Source organism: Tauraco erythrolophus, chromosome 5 (genome assembly GCF_009769465.1).
Source record: "Tauraco erythrolophus isolate bTauEry1 chromosome 5, bTauEry1.pri, whole genome shotgun sequence".
NCBI classification, from domain to species: domain Eukaryota; kingdom Metazoa; phylum Chordata; class Aves; order Musophagiformes; family Musophagidae; genus Tauraco; species Tauraco erythrolophus.
This window is the reverse complement of record NC_141469.1, coordinates 69,054,089-69,073,237: the sequence shown is the minus strand read 5'-3', so window position 1 is coordinate 69,073,237 and position 19,149 is coordinate 69,054,089. Positions and strand designations below refer to the sequence as shown.

The 19,149-nt window shown below is 37.6% G+C and overlaps 1 protein-coding gene across 1 annotated transcript in view; it reads right to left on the bottom strand.

The window, feature by feature from the left end:
• Nucleotides 1-19,149, bottom strand: part of PDGFC (platelet derived growth factor C) — a 136,022-nt gene that overhangs the window by 36,629 nt on the left and 80,244 nt on the right. The gene's annotated exons all lie outside the window — the stretch shown is intronic.

Genomic DNA, 19,149 nt, shown 5'->3' with positions numbered 1-19,149 from the left:
AAGAAATTACAACATGTGGGATAGGGTAGAATAAAGTCAGAAAAAAAAGACTGCAATTGCCTAAGTGTGGCACTGTAACTCACTCTGCAATATCGCTAGCAGTATACCACACGTCACCAGGGAAAGTTCAGGGGCTTTTTGGTACAGACAACTTGCCCTCTTGTAATACTAGAGGTGAACAAGCTCCCGAAGGTTATGGTGGCTTAGAGAAACTTGCAAACATATTTTGAGTTTATGCATATCCCAATGAGACATTTGTTGAGGAAAGACCTAGACGTACCGCATGTCAGAAAGCGCCTGACATTTTGATAATACTGACAAGAGAGATATAAGTTGGGAGCTTTGAGAGAATGAAACATGTTAAGTTTGATTTGGTTTCATTGGTTTTTAACATGTGGCCTGGGTATCCCTGGGGATCTGTGAAGAACTTCAAATAGGTCCATGAAAAGTACCTAAAAAGCGCCAGACAACTGTCATCGGTAAGATTCAATACGTCACACAAAGGTCCTTGCTTCCACTGGAAAATGTTCAGGGGGTTCCCAAGTCATAAAAACATTGAAAACCACTATTCTAGAAGGTACGTCTGGCTTCAGTGCTTTAACCTGTTTCATGTCAGTCCCCCAGCTGCCCACTGACAGAATAAACACTAAGCATTTCAGCTGGGTTTCCCCTGCTGCAGCTGGAAACCCTCGGAGCCCCAGCAGCAGCACGGCCCGGGGGCTGGGGAAGGCAAGAGTGCGTTGGGTAACGCACAGCGTGCACTTGGGAGTTCACAGCTGCAGCTTTCCGAGTCAGCATGTTACTTCTAAACCACAACTTGTATTCTAAGCACGAGCACAACACACCTCTGAGAAAGATTCAGGATTTCTGATATTTTTACGTTCTCTTACATGTGTAGTCACATCCTAAATGTGTCTCACGTAAATCTAAATTGGTAAATAGCATTGAATCCTTTTCAAGGGTACAAACAGTCCTACCTCTGATAATAACAAATACTCATATATTAAAAAACATGCTCACACACTCTGCCAAATATGCCAAGCAATATATTTAATGTGAAAATTACAACCTCATAAACATTTTCTACTAAAGCTTTTTCTGGATTTTTTTTCAGTAAAGCTAATCTTTATAATGATTCCCAGTTCCCTAGTTAGACAGCAGGCAATAAATTCTTGTGTTGCATGTTTGTGCAAGACTGACTTGCACATTTATTATCTCCATTTAAAGGACCAGTATTTTTTCCACTTAATTAAAAATGAATGCAATGAATATGCTCATTAACTGTGTTCAAAATCCATTACTGCCATGTACCAAAGTTTTAAATCTTTGTTGAACGTATGATACTAATTACTTTATCACCATCTTTTTTTCCCCCCAAACACTAACTAATTCCTTTACGTGATCCACCAGTGTTTTTACTTTATGATCAGGTATACGACTTATTACAAAGGCAATGTATACATTAATTGTATTAAGACTTCAGGGCTCACACATTTATCAAATTGATCTTGATCACTGAATTTTTTACTTTTTTTTTTTTTTTAAGATCAGCTTATAAAGTTTCTAAGGATAACGTGGTTTGTTTTTTTTTAGTTAAGAATATGAAGCAACTATCCACTTTTCAGATTTCTAAAGAGTGAATAAATTAATCATTATGTTTATTGGCTTAAGATGTTTGGAGGGTCAGGCACAGTATAGGTGTTAGTGCTTCCACATAACTTACAGAGTACTTTCTCTTCCACCTTTTGGTCTCCTGGTACCCCTGAAGCAAAAGAGAAATTCAAATTCCACAGTTTAAATCCTAAACCCTTAAAATAAATGCTAATTAATTCCATTCGTTGAGAGGTAAAATAGAGGGGAAAAAAAGTATTCTGAGAAACCCAAATAAAATTTAGCTTTCTGATATACATGACCAATACATGTAATTCTGTTTGTTGGGGTGTTTCTTCTCTTTTGTTCTTGAAAGAAAATCAAGTTCTTTTGTCCTTGATCTTTGTATGTGGTATTTGTAAATAAGCTGTCATTTTTAATCAAAATAATTTCTGATTTTTTTGTGTGGTATCAATGTTACCTTGATTAAGAGGTTTCTCAATCACCCTTCTCCCAACCTAATACCATTCCAATCATCAGAAATCCACTCGTTTCCAAGTGATCAGTCTGAAAACACTCTATTCATTATGTAGCACTCACCAGTACTGCACTGCAGTGCACAATTACTAATATCACTATTTAAGGGATTTACCAAAACCCATTTTATAAGCCAAGCGCACGTAACTTTCTCATGGCAACACAGTACAGTACATATGGCATGGTTTATAATGATTACTCCCTTTTTGTAATGTCTCCCTCAGGACCTATAGAGAATTTCTTTTCTTTTATGTTCAATAAACAATTCCAATGCTGTAGACAAAAATTTGTTTTCAAGAACAAATATATGAGTATTGGTTTCTTACTGCTGAACAGAGCAGAGCTTCCTGCACAATGTAGATATTTCACCATCAGCAAGGGGAATCTTTAGAAATTCTGCCTACATCAACAGAAAAATGTCCCTCACGTGTTTCCTGGACGTAATGACATTTTTAACCAGTAACTTTACTCTTGTCAGTTATCTAGGTCGAATGTGCTGCAAGAGCCTGACAAAAGAATCTTCTGTGCAACTAAAATTACTCTCATCCCACATGGTGACTGAAGCTTGAATGTGCTGTGAAACGTAACAAAACAAAGTGGTTCAGATGCTTTCGCATTTGCAAGAGTCTGCTACGTAACTCTACAGCTTCACGTCACAGGGCTAAAGAGCAGCAGAGCCAATTGCACAGCCATTCAAAATTATTTCCCCATCAAGAGAAGCTTGTACTTCAAATGCAAGGAAAACTAGGCTAAATAACCAAGAACTGAGAAGCTATTTTCCATCTGCAGTGAAGTAAAAAATGTTAAAACGCATGTTGAACCAAAGAATCCTTCTTTCTTGTTCAGTGTACAAAGGAGAAAACACAACCCTCTCTGACAATGACTAAAGAAATGATCTGATGCTGTATCTATCTTCAACACATTATTCAAATATTACTAAGTAAAATTTTTGACAAAAAGGTAGGCCAACCTCCTTTTCCTGGGATGAAAGAGGCTTTTGCCTTTAGTCACAATGCCTTGACTATACCTGTTGCAGAACATGTATTCCTCTTGTCTATGGCCTAGGTGCCTGGGTCCGTTGATTGAATTAACAACCTGAACAAAGACAATTTATTGGAAAAGAGCAAGGAAGCAATCTAAGTGACTCTAAACTTCAATGCCTTTCCAACCAGGAAGCGTATTTTCCAAGGGAATAGGTTTTCCTCTCATGTCTATATTTTTTCTGTGGTTTACACTATTATTTGCTAAACATATTCTGACAGGCTGTTTACCTTGGCTTGCAGTTCTGTGACCTTTTTGTGGCTTCCCTCTGCCTTCCGAATTCCACAAATACATCAATGAATGTAAGAAGCAAAAACCCACAGGGTAAAACACTTTGTCAGATGAATAATGTTGGATGTCATATGAGTGATGCTGGACCTTTCCATCTCTATATAGATGTGTGCTAGACAAAAATTTAGCACACCCATTAAAACAGCTTGTGAAAGGTGAAGTATCTTTTTCCTTCCCCATTTGATAAAAATCCGTTTCAATTTATTTATTTATTTTTTAAATGAAGAAATGGGAAGTTGATAACAATCCCTGTCATTTTTTTTGACAGTGTCCTGTGGGACACTTAAATATTTCTGTTTCAACTTGTTCTGAAGCACATGGAATTCCAAGGTCTTCCAGGTGCCAGCAACAGCACATCAAAATATCTGCCTCATCTGCAGACCAAAAACATTCAAGATTCCCTGGCAGTTCACCAGACAAACTGTTAATGAATACAACTTAGATGGTTTATATTTGGACAGCTTCAATTTTGGAAACATTGGAAATTAGTAAAAACTGTCACCATTAATGTATGATTTTGATCTTTTTCTAAACAAAATTTTAACACCATCATTCCAAAGGAAAATTTCCTCTCCCTCTTCCATTTCCATTTGAAATAATTTTCATTTTTGCTGCTGAAATGCTTAAATTTTCTATGGAACAAAATCTTTGGCTTCCATCATGTGACTTACATGTGTATTTGTATAGACAAAACTATAGAGTATTAGAGACACCTCACATGGTCTTCACCTTTTAGATCACTTTTAAATCACAGCTGTAAGTGAAATAATCACAGCTCTTTGTGAAATAAACACTATATTTACATATAGAGGAAAGTAAGGCCAAATGGTTAGCTTGAAGACCTTTTTTTCAAAGCTTGTCTGCCTCACTTGCAATAAATTCTGGAGGCCTTCTCCAATCAATCCAGCCCTCCAGTAATGTTCTGATGGGCAGATTCACGTTTATATGAGTGGAAAAGGGAACACTGGAGCACGACAGAGGTATTCAAATCCATGGTATCCAATGGCCAGTCCCATCTGTTTAACCAGCTTTGCTGTTCCCCACAGGTCAATGCACCACATAGTCTCCAGCAAAAATGCATGACAGGACAAGTGGAATGCAAAGCTTATGATGAAGGGCAGGGGGAAACAGGAGGAATCCCAGAAGGAAGAAGGCAGAAGAGGGAAAAGTGGCATGCTGGATTAGAGAAACAAGCGGACTTCAGGCAAACTACAAGCCTATATATAGATGTAGCAACAGTCTCAAGAGTGTACTGCATCATTCATTCAATAGGTGGATAACCACCTTCTTTTCAGTAAGACTAAAACAAGTTTTCCTCAAAGACCAAGGCACAGAGATAAAAGACACATCATGTGAGATGAAAATCAAAATGACAAAAAAAAATAATTGCTAATAATGAAACTGCAGGTATTTGTGCACTATTTTTCAGTTTATGTAAGAGGAAATTTTACTTTTGGTATTATTCTTTTTCCCCTCCAATATGCTCAGGCCAGGTAGTACAATCATCTACCACTCAAATTTGCAAGCTTCAGAACAGCTGTTTAATTAATTCCTTGGCCTTTCAAATGCATTAATTTACATCATACTGTTTCGTATTTGTTGCCAGACAACAATATCTGTATGAACCTCAAACTGGGAAAGACTGGCCTTTTCAGTCCAGTTCTCCATTCAGCCCAGTAGATATAAGGTTCCTGAAATCACGAATCGCTAGCAGTGCACGTCAGTAAAAGTTAGCTATTAATAACTCCACTTGTCATCCAGGCAGCAGAGAAAAATGGCAAATGATACAGAAATAAAATTTCCTGAAGGAACGGATGGGAGAGGGCACCTTGGCTGAAATGGTGACCTTGTGGCAGCACAAGCAAATACTCCATGGAGGGTGAAAGTCAATAAAAATTATTCCACTCAACATTATCAGTAATATTTGACAAGAGCCACTTTGAGTGACAGTAAAGTCAGGATATTGAAAGAAAAGTGTTTTTTTTTTAAACTAACCTATATAAAATCTTAAATAGTTAATATATTTCCTCTGGATTTTGTCTTTCTACTAGGAAGTTATGAAAAAAGTTACCCAGAGTCATTTGACTCCAGTTCCTGAGGTCCACAGCATGGGCAATTCACTCCTAGCCTTCATCCTTTTTACGAGGACTTGGCTGTACCTTACACTATAAGAGGAAAGTCCTTTGGATATCATTACAGATGATCTAACAATTCAGAGCTACATTCTGCATTTTCTATCATGCTTGATGTTTTAACGTAAAAACTGAGAAAAGATGACGAACAGCAATGATTTGACTTGAAATAAATTTCCATAGTGGTACCTGTATCTGCTGATCCTACACACACTGTCTTTTAATAGTCACTGGAAAGAAACAGCATACCCAGACATAATCCAAATAAATAACTGATGAGGTCAGTTTTTTGTACTCAGAAAATTATGTTTAATTATACACAAACATTACTTCCAGCAGTAGCCATCACTTCCAGCCAATACAGCAAACGAGCATAAAAACCCCAAGTATCCCGCCATGTCTACATTTTCCATAAAATAAAGATACTCAAGGTATAAACAGAGAACATTTCTAACTGCCATTCACCAAATATGGATTGTAGTTTCTGTGCCAACCTACTTTGAATACATCTATTTTAGAATATGCAGTACTGTACATTAGGAACTGCCTTATGGAAACACAGATTCATTCACAAATGTTAGATGGTTGCCATGGTTCTCTCTATTTAATCTTTCCTCATACTGGTTAGTAACAGCCTGAAGCTTCTAACAACCACACAGTCTCCGTATTTCTACCTTGTTATGTAGGACATGCTAAAAAAAAAGTTTAATTCTTAGATTGCCATTTTCTTCCCCTTAATTCACTGCAAGACACTTTGATCATAAATATACATTTACAGCACTGTAAGTGAAAGGGAAAAACAAGACAGTTCAAAGCCCCAAATTTTACTCTTCAAACATTTGAACACTTTTCATGAAAAGAAAAGGATGCACTGGTGGTTTGATTTGGAGAACTTAACTGTTGCATTACCACTCTCCAGTCTACCAGAAAACTCATTTTCATTTTCTGTGAATCTGTTGAAAATTTGAGGCATCATGTGAAGCTGAGACATGTACATTTTGTGTAGTAGCTTTTGTCATCTGGTGAACTAGAGCCAAAGCACTTAATGCAAAAAACAACTCCAAAGAAATGCATCTCTTGCCCCTCCTCCCCAAAACCCTCCTTTGTATCAAAAGCCTATTTCAGTGCCAATCGCTAAACCGATCATTGCTGAAAACATCTCTTTTTCCTGATGACTAGTACATTGGCACTCAAACACATCTAGGAAATACATCATCATGACTGGTATTTAGGCGCACTGGTAAGCACTTAAGGATCTCTGTTTTAAGCATATGAATATCCCATAGTCTCTGAAGGTAACCTCTGCCTTGTGGGGAGGAAAGGGCATTAACTTTTCCACAAGAATGAGAAACTGTCTACTAGATACATTGGTAAATACCTCAGGCTTCAAAACAAAACAATTCTATATTCAGATAGCAATGCTGTAATTATTTAAGCATATATTAAACTACTGATATGGATAAAGAATGTAAATAAGTATTTTCAGGAATACAGCAACCACAGAATTCAGTCATAGAAGGCCTGTGCTATGAACTAACTTACACTGGTATCACTTCTTTTGATATATTATTTCAAGTACTTGAATAAGAATCTTATAGAAAGAGACACTATAATCCTGCAGATCAAAAGTGGAGGCAAGAAGGAATGAAGGTGGTTTCCCAAACTCCTTTTAAAAGGCTGATTGCAAAATTTCTTAGAAGCTACCTACACTTAACTTCTTTGAATCAAAGAATGGCAGGTATTTTCCATGCCAGTCAGGATAAGAAACATGTTTAGCTCTCTTTAAATAAGGATTAAGTTTGGTCTAAAAGTGGCATATTATGACTAGAATAGAGATACAAAACAAAAAAATCACATGATTTTTAATATCAACATTACTATTACTATATATCAAAGACAAAGATGAATTCAGGGAAAATGGAGAGCTCGGAAAAAAACATGCTAACACATGTGAATCAGCTTGCAAATGACGCCCCAGTCCATTTACTTATCTTTGCCTCCATCTTAAAATCCAAAGGAAGAAGTTCCATGGGGAGTAAGCCTTCATGAGTTTCCATTGCTCAGGGTTACTATGCTACACTTACCTTTTTCCTATTTGACTACAGTCAAATAAACTAGTCATATAAAATATAGTGAGTGAAAAAGATTTTCCACAAAACTACGAAGTCACCAGAAAGGTTATTTTTCAAGGACTAGAAAACAGATAACAACTACATGAAACACTTTCTTGTACTATTTCACCTCCAATCTCTGCTTTCTGCTACTGACTTCATATGGGGACCATAGATTTCTTTATTATTTCAACTCATAACTTTTGCAGGATACTAATGTACGTAACAAAAACAGTACTAAGAGTATTCTCATTGAGCTGCACACTGGTACTCCAATTCTTCACACATGCACCCTTACCCCCAAAGGAATATCCATACAATTTATTATTATTATGTACTTATGGTACAACACCACATAGACACGGCCATGAGAATTCAGAGTCCCATTGCACTGGACACCACACTCTCCAAAGTACATTTCCCTTCATAAAGCAGCAGCCCATTGCTCCCAGACAGCATATCAGCTCAGTAAGTACCCTACATCACACAGTATTTACACTCTCCAGATTTTGACAATGAAATGCCTTACCAGATTTTTCCCAGTACTTCTCTGTAAACTGTAGTATATTTTATCTTGGGAATTACTGTCCTCATAATAAATCACATGTTCCTACTGTACAAGTCCATATTTTGTACAAAACCAAAAACATTTGTGGAGTTCCGAGTTCACATGAACAGCCAAGGCTGTAAAGCATTCTTTCTAATCTACTATAAAATTTCTACCTTTACTCACACTGTTCACAGTGGTCAATGTATATGTTTCAGCTTCTGCGAATCCATAATTGTATTTTTACAACTGTTTTTCAAGCAGCATTTTTAAATATTTGTTCTAGTATCCCAAATGGTAATTTTTTCTTTATGCACAATCCTTATATCCTGGAATGTAGTGATGGCTCCAGTCAAGAACGTGAACACTACTGGCTAAGCAATTTCCTTACAATATTCAAAAGCATATCTTGGAAAACAAAACAAATATTCCTAAGGGACATTTTCAGGATGTGAAGATTCACCAAGGGCAGTGCAGGCAGCATCCCTTTCCCTCAAGCATCCTCTGATGATACAGTAACATTACATGCCGGGTCAAATTTCCCCTCTGCCTTTTCCCTCCTTCCGGTCTACCTCAATGTAGATTGGGGCTCTATCTATGTTTATTTAAATGAAAACATATTTATTTCTTTAGTTCCATGATACAATAACATATGGTCTCTTGGCTGCTACCCTAGCACACAGGATTTACCAATCCAGGACAGACCATTTGTCACGAAGCCCAATATCCTGCTGCAGGACAGGCTAGTAATTGCTACTTGAACAAAAAATTGAAAAATCCCTATAATGTAACTGAGCAGTCACATAACACTGCATGAGGCAGAAAAAATGTGTTCCCAACCTTAGCAGGAGATCAGTTTTCAGCTAAAGAGTGTAAGGAGTTTCCTCTCACATCAGTTTACCTAGTTATATGTCAATGGTCATAAAATTACGCAGACCTATTTTTAATCCAGCCACAGCATATGAATCAAAGGCTAGTCTGAAACAGTACTTCTTAATATATATCTGCTAGTTTACAGGTCTCCCTGTTCTCATGTTACTGTCAGAAAAGGAAAAGATCTATTTATTTTACCTTATAAAACCCTTAGGACACTCCCACATGACCATCTAACCTTTTTTATAATATGAACCTTCCCTTTTGCCATTTCTCACAATCATGCATCTTCTTAGATACCCTGATGATCAGATGAGAACAGATTAACGTAAACTGCACTACATTTCACTGTTACTTTATCCCAATGGAGCAGCATCAAGTGCAAGACAGGACCGTCAGTGATTTGTCCGACTGACAATATTTGCTGGCAATGCTATCTAACTACAACTTTGTGTGAGCAACACACGTTGTTAAAATGTTAATGATACACATAAAGAAGCAACCACAGCATCCAGTGAGAGGGAGAGGAAAGGAAGAGAAAAAAGAGAAGCTGGGTAACAGGTGAAGAAACACAACTGTCCGTCTAGGAATATGACAGTTGGTATGCCTGCTATTCCTGCTGATTAAACAGGAAAAAGCTGCTTACAAATCTGACAGCGAGCCTATGAGCTTAACTGTATTTAGAATTTCAGCAACCAGAAAACATCAGGGAGGGAGTGCATGCTGTGTATAAACTGGAATACACAGACGCTACGCAGGGTAACTTTAGATTATGCTGCTGGGGCTGCCTTTGCAGTTTGTGTTTCTCTTTTGACATCAGGATTTAAGAAAGCTGCACCAGAAACTGCAGGTCACTACAGGGTCTGTCCACATCCCTGAGGTCTGGTGGTGATGGTTCACAGCGTGTTTTTGTGCCCACTTATAATACACATTTACTTCTATCTTTTGGTAAGTGGTGGTGTGGGAGCAGGGGAACTCCATCAATAACAACTGTTCCCAGAGTGCCCTAGACAGAAGCAAGACCCAGCAGGGCCACACTCGTTTTCAAAGAAAATAACTTCAGTCTACACCCTTAGAAATACAGCCAACTACTGTAACATGAAACAAATTTAGAAGCAATAAATTAAGATTAGGACCGTTTACAAAAATATTTTGATACTGTGGACATAGTTTACTTTATTCAAACAGCTTGCTTGAGATTGAGAGGACCAGGAAGAAATTTTAAGGAGCCCGAAATGTTTTTTAAGTCAATGAGTGTAGTCTCTGGTGTGAAAAAGAAGTAAGGGATTATGTCAACTGCCCACTCATCAGCAATCACTCTCCTAACACTCATCTCCGCTGTGAAAATAGATTTTAAATTACTTGCAAAATAGTATCCATTACAGTGTCCTCTAGCAACAGTAGATACTAAAAATGAATGCTGGATTTACTGTAAAGTAGGGAACTGTGGGTGGGCAAGATGCAGTAAAAGCCCTGAGTTTGTGCAGCACATCCTTCTGATGGTATCATGCAGGCTAAGCTGTCCTCTCGCTCCAGTCAGAGAAGCATCTCCTTCTCTTTCCTTTTTTATGTTGCACTCTGATTTGCTTAGAGAGCACAACTTTGCAGCTACGAACCTTTTCTGCGAAACAGTTTACTCTTTTTGAAGCTTAAGAAATGTGTGTTACAGAATAGTCCCAGTTATAACTGTGCTGCGTTTTGGTTTTTTAATTTTTTATCTGCTTTTACTGCCACGATATCTGCTTTGTCACATTTACAAACCTGTTATCATGAGAATGGTATTAAGCAACTTTTAATAAGCAGTAGAGAACCTAAAGGAATGTGTATACTTCTGAGTAAAGTACATACCTCTGCCACAGTGTGAACTATGGACAGTAGCTAAACCAGCAGAATGGGACCAGCTGAAAGATAAGTTAGTGTTTGAATCATTTGGAAATCAGAGAGTCATTTTTTTCTGGAGTAATGGAAAATCCAAACCAAAGAGCTTTCTTAAAAAATAATAATAAAACAACCACACTTCTGTTCAATGAAACCAGAAGAGGAAAGAGACAGATCCAGTGACTTCTTTTGATGGGAAAACACACTCATTTTTTCTTCAAAACATAAGAAAGCAGGATGCATGAGTCTATTGGACTCTTCTGCATTCATTAAATTGAAATGATATTGTTACAAATGATATGTTACACATAAAAAATAGCCTTTGTAGTATTATCTTTTTTCTTTATATGTGAAAAGAATAATTTTTAGATAAACAAAGGGCTCTGGTCCTAACCTAATCCAACTTCTTAAAAACTTTTTTCTCCATCCTCCACTGTCATCCTCCATTTAAATCCATTCAGCATTCAAATCTCTCTTGAACTGGTATGACTATTCAGTTGTCTTGCAAATGGATTGGGCAACCAAAACTCAAAAACAAACAAAAAAAAAAACAACCTCATAAACATCAGAAGAAACTACTCCACCAGCTGCCTTAACACAAGTTTTATGGCATTTTCTACACACTGCTCCTAAAATGCCACCTTCTTGCCACCAGTAAAACATCATTGTTGCTACCAAGAACGTCATCTTAAATTAGCTATTTCATAATAATTTTTTCCTATCAGTATTTCGATTAATCTACGGCACTTGAATGCTACATCTCATCCCAGCCATTTAAATTATATGACTCCCTTTCAGACTTTGAATAAAAACTATTAACAAGTAATTTATATGTTGGGGGAAAAAATGTAAAAAGAAATTGTATTTGAGGAATAAGAGTTCATATGTTTTTTATAACTCCATATATTAATGGAATCGATCCTATCCAAACAGATCTGACTCACAGAACAGAGTTATAATAAATTTTAACTTTAGTATGACTTCACTTTTGCTGAAGAAGCTATACCTAATGATGAAAGAGAGCAGGACAGTATCACTGATTTGTGGAGTCACCTAAAGGAGTCCAGCCCACCTATATGTGTAGCATCTCAAAAAAACAGGTGGCTAAAATTGAACACAGTGAAATTCTAAGACAACAGCTGTAAGAAAAGGCCTTTAAGGACTGGTCTTCACTATAATATTCATCTCTGTTCTCAGAATCTGTGGGTTTTGGTGCTGACTGTTTTTTTTCCAATTTGAGGCTTTCAAAATTTGGGGGGACTCCTCACTGTTTTCTGAATTTTGAAATAAAGGTGGCAGCAGCAACCCCTGCATCTTCAGAATGGAGGGAGGGAAAAAAAGGAAAGGGGGGGCGAAGAACGACAAATCCCAGCAGCTCAGCTTCTTAGCGACATGAGTCACCATGAACATCATCTGCAGAAGTTCCTTTTTAAATGCAGAGTTCATTTAAAGGTCTTTGTCCAGTTATTCAAAGGCAACTTGAACTTCATACTTACCAGAGAGATAACTTCACCCTCTGTAATCACAGTCCACCAGAAACCTTTAAGACTGTCTGACAGTAAGGACAGCCCATCAGCTGTCAAAAAAACCCCAATTTTCTTGGGAAATAGACCTAGATTAGGAACTCTCTGCTCTCCAAAGCCCCAGAATTGATACTTATTTTATATGAAGAGAGTTTGGTTGTTTTTTTTTCTGAATCTATTCTTGGTATTAGTATGTTCTTCGCACATACATCAATATCGCCTCTACAATGCATTCAATGCAAAACAAAGCTTTTTTTTCTGAGGTGAGGGGGTGGATTTCATCTTTCTAGAAAAAAATTCTTCTTTCATGCATGTTTTCTGTTGATGCCGTAAGACGCTTCCACGGCAAGGGGCCAAACAACAACGAAATATCTGTCCTCCAGCCGCTAAATCCGGCTGGAGGCCGGTCACCAGTGGGGTTCCCCAGGGTTCGGTGCTGGGTCCAGTTCTGTTTAACATCTTTATCAATGACCTGGATGAGGGGATTGAATGTACCCTCAGTAAATTTGCGGACGACACCAAGCTGGGAGGCTGTGTCGATCTGCTCGAGGGTAGGGAGGCCCTTCAGAGGGATTTGAACAGACTGGATCGTTGGGCTGAGGCCAACGGCATGAGTTTTAATAAGGCCAAGTGCAGAGTCCTTCACTTGGGGCATAAAAACCCCAAGCATTGCTATAGGCTCTGGGAAGAGTGGCTGGAGAGCTGCCTGGCGGAGAAGGACCTGGGGGTGTTGGTTGACCACCGGCTTGATATGAGCCAGCAGTGTGCCCAGGTGGCCAAAAAGGCCAATGGGATACTGGTGTGTATCAAGAATAGTGTAACCAGCAGGAATAGGGAAGTGATCCTGCCCCTGGACTCGGCACTGGTGAGGCCGCACCTGGAATATTGTGTCCAGTTTTGGGCCCCTCACTTTAAGAGAGATATTGAGCTCCTGGAGTGAGTCCAAAGAAGGGCGACTAAACTGGTCAAGGGGCTGGAAAATAAAACTTATGGGGAGCGGCTGAGGGAGTTGGGGCTGTTTAGCCTGGAGAAGAGGAGGCTGAGGGGAGACCTGATTACAGCCTACAAATACTTGAGAAAAGATGAGGGGGAGGTAGGGGAAGGGCTCTTTACATTAGTGATGGGTGATAGAACAAGAGGAAATGGGTATAAGCTTAGTCAGGGCAGATTCAGGTTGGATGTTAGGAAGTATTTCTTCTCTGAAAGGGTTGTCAGCCACTGGAATAGGCTGCCCAGGGAGGTGGTTGAGTCCCCATCCCTGGATGTGTTTAAGAATAGGGTGGATGATCTACTTAGCGATATGGTTTAATGGGGATTAGGGACGGTTGGACATGATGATCTCTAAGGTCTTTTCCAACCTAGAAATCTATGAATGAATCTATGAATCTCTTTCTTACCGAAGTACTTAGGAGTTGCAGTATTTTATTACACATGCTAGATGCACAGATGTGTAGTAATCACAAGAAAAGAAGCTGCACATGATGTAAGTTACTCATCGTGTCTCATATTACACAGAAAGGTCTCTTTAGAAAATTACATAACAGAATATTTAGGCTTTTTATTGTGTTTACCATAACTTATCCCTGCATAGTATGCATTTAACACAATTTATGTCAAAAAAAAAAGACAGTTAAGAAAATATTTTCCTTCTTCATAGCCACTGACTAAAGACAGTATCTGTATGTTTCTTCTTAATGCACTTGCTTCAGTCTTGTCAGACTGAGCCAAATCATCTAATTTTTTAACCCTTGTCAACAATTTCCTAATGATACTTTCATTAGGAACACATACGGCTGTTGAAGCCGGTTGGATTATGGTTTCCACCACAGCACTTTGATGTTTCCTGAATGGAAGGGAATAGCTTGGGTACAGTTCAGTCACAACAGATCTGAAGGGAAGGAAAGTAGCTTACAGAAACATTAGGGCAAAGGAAGATAGTGAATTTAACATATGTGGCTCTGTGTCTTAAAGCATCATTCTAAGAACCCTCAGAGGAAGAATATTGCCAGTATTAAGAGTTAAGTATTTAATTTGATGTGAAGAGGGATAAAAGTCACAGTACTATTCACGTAGATTTTACCCCATGTTAGCACTGACAGCTGCCTTCAGCTTAACTAATTTTCTTCAGGCAAACATTCTACATATTGCACATATTAACTAGATGAGCTTTGGGAATTCTTTCAAACATTATACATAAATGCTTCACTTATATAACTATATGAAAAGATTCACACATACAGCTTCTAAAAGCTCCCTCATCTCCCCCCAAAAAAACCCACAAAACAGACTGTACTTCATACTTTAAATTATGAGAGGACTAAAGAGAGTCCAAAATGAGTATAGCTATCCTAAAATGAAGATGATAGTCAAATGGCATCTATTATTCAACTATTGGTTGGTTCTACATTCTTTTACTCACGTATTTAATCCTTATCACTTTAACTCCAGTAATTGCACTTTGGATTTGTGACACATTTCTGTATTTTATTATACATAATAAAAGTCAAACAGACTGTAACCACAGGAAGATTAGAAAGAACAGCTGCAACCACCACTAAGAGGAACAACTAGAGCTGTGCTGTGCACAGAGAGACAGCAAGTTTGGCACATTACTAACGTAAGACAGATTAATTTTTTTTTTCTTTTCCTATTACAGCCTTGCATTGTAATGCTCCAATGTACAACCTACTCACATCAGACTGCCTGTTAAAAGGTAACTGTAGCATCCATGTTCTTCGAGGAAGAAAGCTAAATCTGTGTCTTCCTGTCACAGAGCAGTTCATCCCAACGCTTTTATCACTGCATGTTCTCAGAGACGGAAAGCAACAATTTTGGACAACGAGCAACAACTGAGCAAAAAACAGTCCCTCCTGGTCAAGCAGAGTTATGACATCTCCCTGATGATAGGACCTGTCAGACACAGAAGACTAATGGCTTCATGATTAAAACAGTGTTGAGAGGCCAGCATCATGCAAATAATGACCTATCATATCAGCAGAAGAAAAGCTGCTTCTTTTCTTCATCAGAAAGGGTGGACATAAAGAATGTAAATCCGCTATGCTTCTGTTAGCTAGAAATTCCTTTATGTAAGGAAAATTCACTGCCAGTTCTACTATCTGATCAGCACTGCACAAAACATCCAGGAGATTGCATTCTTCTCCTTTCTTGTTTGTTTCATTTGCTGGGTGATTTTTTTGTTCTTAACCTTTTTCTTTTGCAAGTCACAGCTGAAATCAAAGTATACAAGGCTGATTCCTGTGATATTGCAGAGAATTATATATCCATATTATCAACCAAACAACCTAAATCCCTTCTGAGACACATATATGGATCTAGTTTCCATGTAAATAGGAGTTTGTGTTCACTTCGGAAAGGACACAGTGGGATTCTTTACATTTTGGCCATAGAAAGGATGCAGTGCAGATGGAGTAGAGCTATCATTAAAAAACCCATTAGCTATATTTCAGGCAATGCAGAGATGAGCTACAGAAATTTCAAGCACACCACAACTGTAAAACCAGGACAGAAATCACTTGGAGAAATAAAGGTAAAATATCAGAAGTATTTTCTTAAAAAAAAACACCCTGTAATTTAAACTTTGTTGCCAAAACATACAGAACACAGCAATCAGGCTTAAGACTGGTGAGAATTAGCACAATAATTAGAACTATGCATGACAATGCTGTTCTAGGCCAGGCTGGGTCAGGATGACTGGTCCTAAACATGGAATTTGCTGTAATGCAAATGTTCTACCTTAGTAAATACTGTAAGCTGAATTGCAAGTAGAAAACGGGTGGAATAAAAAAAACCATGCAGGATCACTCTGATTCAGATTTGGAAAAGAATTTGGAGACTAGACTGGTACCTTCAATGTATCTGTAAAATGTGATATTCATTCTAGATGAAAAGACCTCACAGAATAGCTTGAAAGGTCAGAACTGACTTTGGAGAAATCCGAGTGTGGCGATCAGGTCCGCTAGATATAGGCAAAAACTTGAAAAACAGGGTACATCTAGAACATTTCTTATTCACCACTACTGTTTATTTCCCGTTATAGAACTACGTTAAATAAAAAAGTCTTATATATAGCTGGATATGGTTTTATTTTTTTCCTATGCGTGAGCAATATTTGCATTACTATGAGATTTAAAAGCTGCTAATTATCTTAAAATAATACACTCCAGCATATTCTCTCTTCAGGCCAGTGAGCTGACACTACAGGGCATTACAGCCTACAGCGGTGATGGAGAAAGCTCTGGCATTGCACAACGTGCAGCTTAAGAAGCAGGTACAGAAACTGAAAACCGTGACAATGACCACTGCAGATAACTCATGAGGTCCTCTCACACACTATAGAAGCAGAGAAAGATATCCTGGTACAAATTATACACTGTTGCATAGAAAATCTAACATTACAGGGCTGCAGTTTTTACCTAGTTTTGGACATTGGTCAGAACTAAAGGATCAGGTGACTGTAAGGTATAGAGTCACAATACATTACATTTCACATCATATATTACTCTGTCCTTTGTCACATAAACTTGCCTTTAGAGAAACTGCTGAGTACTCTTACAGCAACAAGACTGATAAGATGGTAGAAACACAGTGCAGTAATAAATAGTATGGGATGCAGTCAATAAAACCCCTTAGCTTTTCTACAGAAGGTACTGGAAGAAAGTTTAAATAATTTTATTAGAAACTACAAGAGATAAGAAACGCAAGACATTATTTATAAAGAGATATTACCCTGATAAGCGGTAACTTACTTGGCCTATGTAGAATCGTTTTACATAGTTACACTCTCTGTGTTTTAGTTATTTCCTCAACTTGTCAATTAGTTGTAATCCTTGCACATCAAACAAGGTACATTTTCTCTTTTTTTACTGAGTTTGTTACCGAATTTAAGTTTCATAGGAACCCTAGCTATGTTTATTCTTTTGGTTAAAAACAACAATATAACTCTCTTTTCAGAGGGTCATATCTTCCAAGCCAAAAAGCCCAATGTGTCCTCAAAAGTGCATATATCAGGAATTGCATTCATACAACTTCCTGGTATCCCTGCACAAACACGAGCATGATAAGATTACGACTGAGTGAAGATTATGAATGACTGATTACTGTTTCTTAATTTGACCAGTACTTTTGTATTCAGCACATTGTTTACTTAAAATAAATGTACTCCCATTAAAATACTATTCTAGTTATAACATTAAAAATATTTTGACTTATCTTACTTTTTTCTTTGCAAGTGGACGAATGAGTCACCCTACCTGGATTTTCTTTCACTTGCCACTTCACTCTGCCATATGCAAAGAAAAGAAAAAGCAAGCTAAGTTTTCATTTAAATAAAGAATTATTGTGCAAAGGGAGTGCACTCATCTGAGCAAACATATGTTTACAGTACTTAGTATTTTAATTATATTTGACACGGCCTTGACAATTACTGCCTTCAGAATTATGAAATAAAGATATCTGTCCATCTATTACAAACTTCACCTCCCAAATTAAGGATAAGTGCAAAAGTAATCTCTAAGAAACTAAAATTTGTTATCAAAATTTGATACAAGATATAAAAAAAAACCCAACCGAATATCAGTTGATTAGAAAAACTGAAAGCAAGAACCAAATCAAAAGTGTATACAAGGTACTCAAAAATAAAACCCCAAACAGAAAAAAAACAAAACAAAAACTACTTTGAAAGAAAAATCTTGCGTGAAGTATCTCTCCAGGAACACATCAAAGGAGGATATGTCATTCAAATGACATTTTATCTGTTACTTAATTTACTGAAAAGACTTCAGACATCATACCACTGTTCACACATTGGCAGTTTTTACGATGTGTTGCTATGATGGCAGACAGATACAGGATACAAGAGTTTAGGAACTCTCCTGTTTTACCCACCCACAGGAAACATAATGTCAGCCCCTACTGCCTCATAAAACATCCAAAACGTGATCAATCAGATGGCTTGGTTCAGAACTACATCCATCCTGATGCCTGTTACGTCATGGTTTTTTTTTCTTTCTCAAGCTACAATGCCTTCATAGGAAGGAAATACAGATTCCACAGGTCCTACAGAAACCTCTGCCAGTGTAGGCAGAACACTTACTGAAGTTGGGGGAAAAAAAACAGTACCACTGAAGAATATCAATTAATACAATACTGTAAGTGCTGTTTTTCATAGATAACTGAGAACTTGACCATTAAAGCCCGTTAAAATATTGTGTAGTAAGGTGTTGGGTTTTTTTGAACAGGGATGTTGTACTTTGTGTCGTGACCTGAATTCCACTTCAGGTAACTTGCTTACCCAAATTTTCTCTGTAAAAATTAGACATTCGCTCCTCTAATGTTCTGTCAAGAATATTTTCCCAGATGTCAAAAATTTATTTGAGAAAGGGATTAAATATTTCATTTTTTGGTATCATATCTGTGCCCCAGATACTGGATGCAGAAGGAAAACAAAGGGACCCCAAAGCTTTCAAGCATGAAATCCTTCTCTAGCACTGCAAAAAAAAAATAATAAGCTAATACTTTAAAAGATGCGTTTTATAAATACATTGACATGCAGGTGTCACACTTCTGCAAAACTCAAGCAACACTTTTGTTCCATTCCCCACATCTCC